We start from the raw sequence: 12301 nt of genomic DNA on the forward strand, positions 1-12301 counted from the left end.
AGCTAGTTTTTATGAGACATACCCAACAACATACTAGTGCACTTGTCATTGCTAAAATTTCACCTTATTTCTCATTATATAAATAGGCATAAAAAAAACTACAAAATTTGACATGTCAGACGTGCGTTGATTTCGAGGAAATAGCTGTAGCCTATCCTGTAAAGAACTCACAGCAACCGCAACATCAGTCAGAATATAGAACATTTATTTCAAACCAACACAAGAGTGAACATCCAAATTTTGAAAATAAATAAAGTGTGGTGATGTGAAAAAACTAAAAAGCGAAACATTCATGTGTTGAACATAAATTACCGATGCAACTTCTAACTTCTAGGAGCTCTGACTCAGAATAGAACGTATTTATATCAAACCAAGAGTGAACATCCAAGTTTTGAACATAGGCCTAAATTAAGTGTGGTGATGTGAAAAAAACAAAAAAGCTAAACATTCATGTGTTGAACATAAATTAGGCCTACCTATGCAACTTCGAACTACTTTGGCCAGACGGGGATATGACTTGGAGTTTTCCATCCAAAACTGAATGACATCTGCGTCCGGATTCTGCCTCGGGGATGAAAGGAACTTCTCAACTTTGCAACTGCTCGCTGAAGTATGAACCAAACAGTCGAGGCCCATTTTGGTTCAGACTTGAAGTCGGATGAGGTGTCTGGGTTCGGTGTCCCATGGGGAGGGTTTAGTCGCTCAGTTTCCTCCACAAGGAGCTCGTGGGTCTCCCCAAGCCTGTTGCACACAGACTCATCACGGATTATCCATTCAGTTTTGAACCGTGGATCCGATACCGATGCTAAAAGTATATGCTTGTCGGTATAATATCTGTCATAACGAGATGAGATGTTGTTGGCCAATGTTTCACCAAAGGCAGCAATCATCATGGGCATTGCAGCATCATTAGTGAGCAGGGATTTTATTTCACTGACAGCAGGGAGAATCATACCCAGGTTGCCCAACTCCCTTTGTAAATTGTTCGTGAGGTCTGCCAGTGGTGTAAGCACACAGACAAGGTCCGTCAGCTGCTTTACATCATTGAGGGTGATGTGAGCGGCAGAGGTCTTCATTTTTGTTTACCACAATGTTTTTTTTTGGAACAGTCGAAGGACCGAATCTATCATTTGTAACTGGCTGCTCCATGTAGTGATGCAGGCAGTTGTGGGGCGGACACCTGAACGGTCTGTCTGTTCGGTGTTCAAGGTGCTTTTCCTCACAATTTTCACCAGATTTCCGACTTTCACGAGCAGCCTATTGATGCTGTCATGCTCGTTAATGGCGCCTTTGATGGCCAGCTGAAGCATGTGAATGGGACACCTCAAACGTAAGCTAGATACAGTAAGTACACTTCAATCTGCGACAGCGCAGATGGTCCGTCCTCTTCATCATGCTCAGCACTGCTGCTGCTGGCACCCGCGGTGCTCATCATGATCAATGAGCTCATCCTCCTCTTCAGTCACAGGGAAGAGATTAAATGCCTTGACCATGTTGCTGGCATTGTCAGTGACTACCCTTATCACACGTCCTTCCACATTCCAGTATTTTAGAACACTTTCGTACATGTGGTAAATGCGATGCGGTATGGTGCCCCTTTATGAGGTCGAAGCTCAACAAAACCGTGTGACCCCGGAATGTCCCATCAGTGAAGCTGGCCACGATGCCAAGAAAGCTGTGCCCTCTTCCACTGGTCCAAATGTCTGCTGACACAACAAAGCCATCACCTTTTTTCAATAGGTCTCGCAGCCCATCCTCCATCTACTCCAGAGCATGAGGCATGAGCGAGTCCCGTGCAGTGTTGTAGCATGGGGGTGTGTAGCCTGGCTGGGCCTCACTGGCAAAGTGTCGCATCCCTCCTCTTTCTCCTGCTGTCAGCGGTTTATAGTTCAAGTAGATCATTTTAAAGAACGCTTTATCCAGTTGTTTCTTTCTAACCCCAGTAATGGTTGGGGCTCTGACTGTAGCGAAGAAGCTTTTAAATCCCTCACTTTGTTTCTCAGTCTGCTCTCCTTATTTCTGTAGGCCTAAATAAAAAAATGACGGGCAGGGTTAAGTAGGCTACATTAAAATATTTGTATCATGACAAAACTTATTTAATTCATTAGCAAATATTTGCTGTTTCAAACATATTCAAAATGCTCACCTTTTGCTCTGGCCTCCCCATGTTCGGGCAGCACCTCGTCATGTTTCCGTATGATGTGTCTTTTTAGATTAAAATATGAATCCTTACTTACTGCGACCATATCGCCACATTCCTGTTCATGTTCAACATCATTCTCTTGTTTTTTTACAGGAATTTTGCACCTATATGACCTGTCTGCTTGCTTTTGGAAATGTTTTACAAACTCCATCTCTCAACGAATGACCTGTCTAACCCTTGAAGGCACACGTGAGTCTGTGAGGACTTGTTCATGCCCTAGACTCGTGGAGAGCAGTATCGGAGCGGAACTGGAGCGAAACGGAACCATCGCTCTGGCCTTTGGATTAAAACCCGCTCTGCGCTCTGACTATATTACGCACGCTCCGCTCACATGCCCTGTAGTGCCCACAGATTTACAACAATTAAACACAACATATACAGACAGACAGTGGGCATGTACATTATACAGAATAGAATATTCACTGTGTGCCAGAGCTTGATTCAATTTGGGGTATGTTACTGAGGTGCAATAATTAAAAGGTGCAGTATAGCAAAGTGGGTTAGCATGGAGGTATGTTAACATGTATGACATCGGCATATAAAGAGCATAGTACAGACACTGAGTTTAAATCATTTTAACATACAGTTGGTCTATGTGGGTGCTGGGGTTGTCATGTTCATGGAATTTTCTTGAGTGAGTTGAGTAGTCTGATGGTCTGCTGAGTCTGGTAGTCTTGCACCGCATGCTGCAGTAGCGCTTGCCATATGGTAGGAGGGTGAACAGTTTGTGTGCTGGGTGGGTGGAGTCTTTGGTGATATTGGTGGCTTTCTTGAGGCAGCGGGACGGGTACAGGTCCTTGATGGATGGTTGGGCTGATTTGGTGATCTTCTCTGCTGTCACCACCCTTTGTAGGGCCTTCTGGTCAGCAACAGGGCAGCTGCCATACCAGACTGAGAGGCTGCTGGTAAGGATGCTCTCAATAGCACTCTTGTAAAAGGCGGTGGAGGCAGAAGGGTGGAGGCCAGCTCTCCTCATCCAGCGAAGGAAGTGGAGGCGTTGCAGTGCCTTCTTGACTAGGGAGGTGGTGTTGATGTCACACCAGTTGATAAGTAGATGTACTTCCTCTCTGTAGAGTCGCCATCGTCGCTGATGAGGCCCAGCACTGTTGTGTCATCTGCGAACTTGATGACGTGGTTCGAATTGTGTCTGGCACAATAGTCATGTGTCATCAGCGTGAACTTGTCTTCTTCTCTTCTTCATTTCTCTTGACTTATATTTATTAGGGATGTTGATATTGACTTAAAAATCTAATATCGGGAATTATTTGTATCTGGTTTTTATAACCGATGTTTCTTCTGTAGGCTTCAGCATTTCCAAGCCTGCATCAACGCAGCATGGGATGTTTACAGGCGCGCTTGATGACATATAAGAACAACAACAGCACGCTAGACGTGGGTTGCTAACCATGGCTAACAAGCTTGCTCGCCTGGTGCATGAGATGTCTGTGGTTTGGAACTATTTCCAAGTGTCACCTACGAATAGCACATTTGCAATGATTGCAAAGCATTGGTTATGAGAGGAGGAAACAAGGCGTCTTCCTTTAATACATTAAATTTGATCACCCACGTCAAGAAGAATCATGCAGAGTCACACGCTACATTTGTGCAGCAAAATGATGAAAAGAAGCAACAGCTGAAACCGAAAAACAACACTGATATATATATACACACACAAACACACACATATATATGTGTGTCTATATATATATATAATTTACATTTCGCACTGTTGGATCTTAAAAAGGTTCTAAGTAGAGTTTCAAAATGCAAAAAGAAGAAATGGGAGTGACACAAAAAAAAATCTGAGGAAGCAATTTATTGAAAACAACATTAAACTGAAATAGGCTGTTCATCAGCTGATCAAAAGTTTAAGACCACAGTTCAAAAAAACCCTGAAACCCCCCTAAAATAGAAACAAAAGTTTAAAAAAAGGACTCAGTAATGAGTAGCTTCACCGTTCTTGTTGATCACTTCAAAAATGTGTTTCAGCATGCTTGATGCCAGTGTTTAAAGGAGGCTAGTGGGAACGTTGCTCCAAGTGATGAGGATGGCTTCACGGAGGGCATCCACTGTCTGGAGCTGATGTCCATTTTTGTAAACCTCCCTTGCCATCCATCCCCAAATGTTCTCAATTGGATTTAGATCAGGGGAACACGCAGGATGGTCCAAAAGAGTGACGTTATTCCTCTGGAAGAAGTCCTTTGTCCAGTGGGCATTGTGAACTGCAGCGTTGTCCTGTTGACAAACCCAGTCATTACCACACAGACGAGGGCCCTCAGTCATGAGGGATGCCCTCCGCAACATCTCCACATAGCCAGCCGCCGTTTGACGCCCCTGCACAACCTGAAGCTCCATTGTTCCATTGAAGGAAAAAGCACCCCAGATCATGATGGCGCCCCCTCCACTGTGCCGCATAGAAAACATCTCAAGTGGGATCTCCTTGTCATGCCAGTAACGTTGGAAGCCATCAGGACCATCAAGGTTACATTTTTTCTCATCAGAGAATAAAACCTTCTTCCACCTTTCAATGTCCCATGTTTGGTGCTCTCTTGCAAAGTCCAAACGGGCAATTTTGTGGCGTTGAAGGAGACGAGGCCTTTGAAGGGAAAAGCCCTTCTCTCGCAGATGCCATCTGATGGTTATTGGGCTGCAGCTTTTGCCATCAGGAGGTCATGACAGTATGAATGCCTGACAGAAAATGACATTGAATCCACATTTTTGCACAGATTTTGGCTTTTAAAGGCTGTGGTCTTAAACTTTTGATCAGCTGATGAACAGCCTATTTCAGTTTAATGTTGTTTTCAATAAATTGCTTCCTCAGATTTTTTTTTGTGTCACTCCCATTTCTTCTTTTTGCATTTTGAAACTCTACTTAGAACCTTTTTAAGATCCAACAGCGCAAAATGTAAATTCGTGCAATTTTTACAAAAATCAGGAGTGTATACACACACACATATATATATTTATATATGTGTGTTTGTATATATATATATACAAACATATATAAATATATATACACACATACACACATATATATACACTCATATATGAGTGTATATATATGTGTGTGTGTGTATATATATATATATATATATATATATATATATATATATATATATATATATATATATATATATATACCAGGAAGCAGCAGGGCTGCCTTCAGCACCACCCGACCAGGATGTTTAAGTTTAAAAATGTTTTACAATTTAAAATAAACATTTTTGAGGAACACTGCATGAGTTTCATGTATTGACCTGTAGAGGACCCACATTGTTCACCTTGTATTATCTTGTTCTTTCAGGTTCAACTTGCTCTGGTGGGTCAACTGAAGATGTTTTAATTTCAGAATGACTCCCGCCAAAAACTTTATCCAGATAGCTAAGCTAGCAAACGGTCAACGGTACATAAAATCTCTCATGCCCGCTCGAGGGAAGGCATCTTGATTTTTCTAAAAGCCTAGAAAGACATCGATGACGTCAGACGTTACGTACGACTGGATACTCATAAATGAATATTTAGCGTGCAATGTTTACTCAAACAATTATATTCCAATAAAATTAAACCTCATTACTCATTGACAAAACACAAAAGTTTATGGTTTGGTTAACTAAATATCAGGTTCTAAGAACTACATTGATGATATTTATATAAGTTAGTAGAACTGTTGGGTGCAGAACTATGAGTGTTGAACACTGTTTGGATCAGAATGATTCTACTGACCACCATTTAGTTTTTTCTCTCCGACCTCTCAGATCCTCAAAAACCGTGACCCACATGACTGGTGTCAGGGCTTTCCCCTAACTTCTGATGAGGATGGAGGAGGATGATGATGGAGGAGGAGGAAGATGGAGGAGGAGGAGGATGCAGTGGGAGGATGGAGGATGATGATGGAGGAGGAGGGAGCAGCAGAGTGGAACAAACAGGAAGTGACAGAACGCAGACAGGCAGCTTTAAAAACACATCAGGAGACATTTCAGTTAGCATGTTCTGCTAAAAGGCTATTGTTGTTGTCACACACACACACACACACACACACACACACACACACACACCGAGTGCTCCATTATCCAGTTGTTGTTCAGCCTCATTAATTATTAATGACTTCACTTTACTGTCTTTCACCTAAATCGGATGATCGAGGTTCAGCATCAATAAAACAGCAGCCTCTCTCTCTCTCTGACTGACAGCTGCTCTGTGAGGTCATGTGACAGGAAACACTGATTCAACAGGACTTTCAAAGTAAAGGACGGATAAAGAGTCAGTGATGCAGCTGTCAGTCACACTGAGCTGAATCACAGCTTCCAGGTCAGTCCGAACACTTTGTGTGTGTTGATCTGTGTGTGTGTGTGTGTGTGTGTGTGTGTGCTGATCTGTGTGTGTGTGTGTGTGTGTGTGTGTGTGTGCTGATCTGTGTGTGTGTGTGTGTGTGTGTGTGTGTGTGTGTGTGTGTGTGTGTGTGTGGAGGCCAAATGGTGTGTTTAAGTCCATCATCCAGGTCATTATGTCTCATTCAGTCTCAATATTCAAACAAATCGAGTGTAAATGATGCATTAGCCACGCCCCCTCATTAATGATTAAATATATTAGTGAAAGAGAGGCCAATAGGAATCCAGCAGCAGCTCATTAATTATTCTAAAAATCGCTCTGTGTGTGTGTGTGTGTGTGTGTGTGTGTGTGTGTGTGTGTGACGTGATGCTCTCTGACAGGACGATGTCGTTAAAACATGAACTCACCGTCTTGTTAAAAATTGATGAGCTCAGCTGCTCGTTAATAGTTGATAGCTGCAGCTTGTTAATATTAGATGATGACAGAGATATCAGCCATCCAATCAGATCACATCAACGGGACAATGCACACTGAGTCACTTCCTGTCGGAAAGTGACCCGCCCCCTCACTTTCACTGACCTTTGACCTTTGACCTCACACATTCTGAATGGCTGCATCCGAAATTCCACACTAACATGCTACTGAGTGCTAAAACAGTATGTGAGATTTTTTAGTATGTCTGGAACCTCAGTATGAACCCAACAGTACGTGAGGTGCATACTATTTCCGGTAAATATTACAGTATGCAAGCACTGGACACTACGCCGGCAAAAAGATCCCACAATGCAATGCAGCAGTAACGACAACAACAACGGTAGACAGCGACCAGTGCAGCTCTGGTGTAACGTCTAACGTTACAACGCTTCAATTTAAGTTTCTAACGGTAGCCGTTTAATTAACGTTAGCTCCTTAATTAACTCAGTTAACATTACAACCACAACAGTGTGTCATCATCAGTGAAACTTTATACTGAAGTCAAAGCCAAACAAAACATGTTGTACAAAAGTATTATTGCAGATTGTCAGTAGAGGTGAGGTTGACACGGGTTACCACGGTTACGCATCTCCAATCCAAGAGACAACAGTCACACACAGACTCACACAGACTCACACAGACTCACACAGACTCACACAGACTCACACAGTCACACAGACTCTCACAGACTCACACAGACTCACACAGACTCACACAGTCACACAGACTCACACAGACTCACACAGACTCACACAGTCACACACAGACTCACACTGTCACACACAGTCACACACAGACTCACACAGACTCACACAGTCGCACACAGACTCACACAGTCACACACAGACTCACACAGTCACACACAGTCACACACAGACTCACACTGACACACACAGACTCACACAGTCACACACAGTCACACACAGTCACACACAGACTCACACAGACTCACACAGTCGCACACAGACTCACACAGTCACACACAGACTCACACAGTCACACACAGTCACACACAGACTCACACAGTTACACAGTCACACAGACTCACACAGTCACACACAGACTCACACAGTCACACACAGTCACACACAGACTCACACAGTCACACAGTCACACAGACTCACACAGTCACACACAGTCACACACAGACTCACACTGACACACACAGACTCACACAGTCACACACAGTCACACACAGTCACACACAGACTCACACAGTCACACACAGACTCACACAGTCACACAGTCACACACAGTCACACACAGACTCACACAGTCACACACAGACTCACACAGTCACACACAGACTCACATAGACTCACACAGACTCACACAGTCACACAGTCACACAGACTCACACAGTCACACACAGACTCACACAGTCACACACAGACTCACACTGACACACACAGACTCACACAGTCACACACAGACTCACACTGACACACACAGACTCACACAGTCGCACACAGACTCACACTGACACACACAGACTCACACAGTCACACACAGACTCACACTGACACACACAGACTCACACAGTCACACACAGACTCACACTGACACACACAGACTCACACAGTCACACACAGACTCACACAGTCACACACAGACTCACACTGACACACACAGACTCACACAGTTACACACAGTCACACAGACTCACACAGTCACACACAGACTCACACTGACACACACAGACTCACACTGACACACACAGACTCACACAGTCACACACAGACTCACACTGACACACACAGACTCACACAGTCACACACAGTCTCACACAGACTCACACAGACTCACACAGACTCACACAGACTCTCACAGACTCACACAGACTCACACTGACTCGCAGGCAGCAGCTGATTGGTTGGAAATGAATTTTCTCTCTGATATTCAGGAACACCAGGACAAATCAAATACCCATCAGCCCCTCTGCCTGCACCTGAGAGCCTGTTGATATACATATGATTTGTTTCCATCTACATGGACGACGTCGGGTTATTACAGCTATAATTACCCGCCGCGGCCCGTCGCCTCCTTCATATCTGCCAATAAACCACCGACCAAACGCCGGCGCTGCGCTGAAGCAAGGCATCATGGGAATGAAATTAAGTCTTGATTTGGAGTGTGCGGGGCGGCCGCTGCGCCGCTCGGGTTAAATGAAGAGATGACTGCGGCCCGTTTGGCGGGGCTGTTCATTTGTTAGCGGACGCCGCAGGTTCGATTCCCCCAGAGGCCGCCGCCGTAGCCGGGGACGACCTGCCCGCATCACATCAGCGCCGCGGCAGCGAGCAGGAATATGAAGGGAGATGATGTCCCCGCGGTAACGCCACGTAAATAAACTCTTATGGAAATGTTCGTCTGTAATGTCGTTTTGTCACAATCAATTTCCCATTACCCGTCACCACGGCAACAGACACCTTCATATACCACACACACACACACACACACAGATAAAGACACACACACACACATACAGACACACACATACAGATACACACATTGTGAGTGAAATTCAATTCGAACAACGAAGACGGAAAAATGAAAAGAAACCAGGAGGGACGAAGAGATGAAGGTAAAACAAGGTTAGTATGGAGGAGAGGAGGAAGAGGAGGAGAGGAGGAGTAACTTTAAAATAAGTTATTTTACTTTAGTTAAAACAACTCTCTTCTGGCTTTAAGCTCCGCCCTCACAGGTCAGTGACTCACCTGAGAGACAGAGCAGCTGTTCTCTGAACTCCAGCAGTCAAAGTCACAGTAACACACACACACACACACACACACACACACACACACACACTGTTACACTGGTGACATTTGTCTTTCATCATCATGTAAAGGTCACCAGTCGGCCCTCTGCCAACACACTGCTGCTTTATTAGCATCAGATTATCACTGAGTCTGTGTGCGTGTGTGTGTGTGTGTGTTAGGTGTGTGTGTGTGTGTGTGCTCTGCATCCAAACAACAGCAGTGTGTCACAGGTGACATTTACACTCTCACTGTCGAAACAAAGTCACTCAGCTCATACAAACATCACCGGTTACCACGGCAACACGCTGCTTCATCAGCTTCCCCAGAGCATCATGAGAAGTCTGCGGCCGCTAATCCAGGTGAAGCAGTCTGGATGTGGACCCCTGAAGATGGACCAATCACAGGCCTGATAGCAGTGTGTGCCTTCCTGCAGCTCTCAGGTTGGGATGAGTTGTGGCGAGCACAGACAGACGGACAGAAACATGGCCGACGTGAGAGAAGATCGTTTCCTGAGGCTTGAAGATGAATCAGTGAGGAGCTGCCAGCTGTTCTGACAGTTTGTGAAGTAGTTTATGAACAGATGTGTGAGTGCTAACTGCTAACTCACCGTCTTCATGCTAACTTCCTGTACGAACACACAATCCTCAAATTCTTCTCTAAGTTTTGTTGTTGCCAAATTTCTTGCAGATTCTCTTGGCCGGCTGACGTGAAGGAGACAAGACACAGAGAGTTGTTGTTGTGTTGTTAACAGCTGATCGTGTCGTCCTGTCAGGACAGACGAGTCACCGTCAGCTCGTTCAGTGTCGTGCGTTCAGTCATGTCTCAGGACTGATCTGATGGTTGCTGCTCAGACATTGTAGGGATATTCCGGTGTAAGTTTAATCCATGATCTAAATCACAGTGAAACTGTGTTAGACTCCCTCTCCAGAGATCAAGTTAGCAGACCGCTAATTTACGGAGTTTTATCAACCTCAGAAACGACCGCACGACAACAATACACTGCAGTAAATGGATCCAAATATAAACCGCCACCAAAAAGCCACAAATAATGCTCAGAACAGCACCAAACTTCAGCAACAGTACAAATAGGGTCTCAGCACATAGTCCGGGGCATCTAACCTCCGCTAGCTTAGCTGGATTTCTATTGTGAAGCTAAAAACAGACTTCAACTCTCCTCCATCAGCTTCCGGGTCGGGGAAGTCCCGACGCGACGATTACCGAGTGCGGTTAGAAATGCTCAATTCCGTTCTTTTCCCTGTCCGCTCTCGATAATAACTGTTATAAACTGGCAGGTAAGACACATATGAACTTTGATTGCTTTTCCATGGAGTCATAATCATACATTTTCATCCATGAGCCGCAGAACTCTACTGCACTCGGTAATCGACTCGTCGGGACTTCCCGTCAACAGGAAGCTGCTGCAGAAGAGTGGTAAATTTAGTCAGCTTTTCAGTAGAAATCCAGCTAAGCTAGCGGAGGTTAGATGCCCCGGACTATGTGCTGAGAGCCTATTTGTACTGTTGCTGAAGTTTGGTGCTGTTCTGAGCATTATTTGTGGCTTTTTGGTGGCGGTTTATATTTGGATCCATTTACTGCAGTGTATTGTTGTCGTGCGGTCGTTTCTGAGGTTGATAAAACTCCGTAAATTAGCGGTCTGCTAACTTGATCTCTCCAGAGGGAGTCTAACACAGTTTCACGGTGATTTAGACCATGGATTAAATTTACACTGGAATATCCCTTTAAGATGATCGTTGAAGGCGAAGTGCTGCAGCGAGCGGTTAAAAGAGCTCCTGTAGAAAAGCCTGATAACAGCAGAAGTGTAGCATCAGTGTTTTGCATGTTGTCATTGTTGAACACAGATGTGTGATGTGTGTGTTCGGCCCCAGGCACAAACTCTGAAGACGTTTGAAGACGTTTAGTCCGACTGTCAGAGTCCGCAGGGAAAACCTCAAATCTGCTGAATACAACAACATCCTGCTGCTGCTGCTGCTGCTGCTGCTGTGGGCAACCTGGATATTCATTACAATATCTGTGTGTGTGTGTGTGTGTGTGTGTGAATCCAACAGAGGATTGAGATGTTACCAGTTTAGTTTCTGCTGAGGCGGCATTCAGACAGTTAGTGAGCGCTGTTTATGCTTTTGTCTTCTACAGAGGAACTAATTGAGTCTGTGTGTGTGTGTGTGTGTGTGTTTTTGTGTGTTTGTGTGTGAGTGTGTAGACGGCAGTAAAAAGTGCAAGTTTTTTATATGTCGACTTTAAAGAAACAGAAAGTCTCTGTGAACTGAAGCTTCCTCTGATGACGAGCTCCTGCTGCTGCTGTCAGTGTTCAGACAAAATTCATGTACGTTGTGTTTTCATGACATGTTTTGTATGTGACGGCGCTGCAAGGCTTCACTAACGATTCATCCTGAAGATGAGTCTTTACTTTTAAACGTTTAACGTTGAGGGAATTTAGGCGAATGACCAAAGTCGACCAAACGTTCAGGATTCATGCTCATGTGATCGTGACTTTAATCTTCTTGGAAAGTGTTACAGATGT

This window comes from Sparus aurata, unplaced genomic scaffold, assembly GCF_900880675.1.
Source record: "Sparus aurata unplaced genomic scaffold, fSpaAur1.1, whole genome shotgun sequence".
Taxonomy (NCBI): domain Eukaryota; kingdom Metazoa; phylum Chordata; class Actinopteri; order Spariformes; family Sparidae; genus Sparus; species Sparus aurata.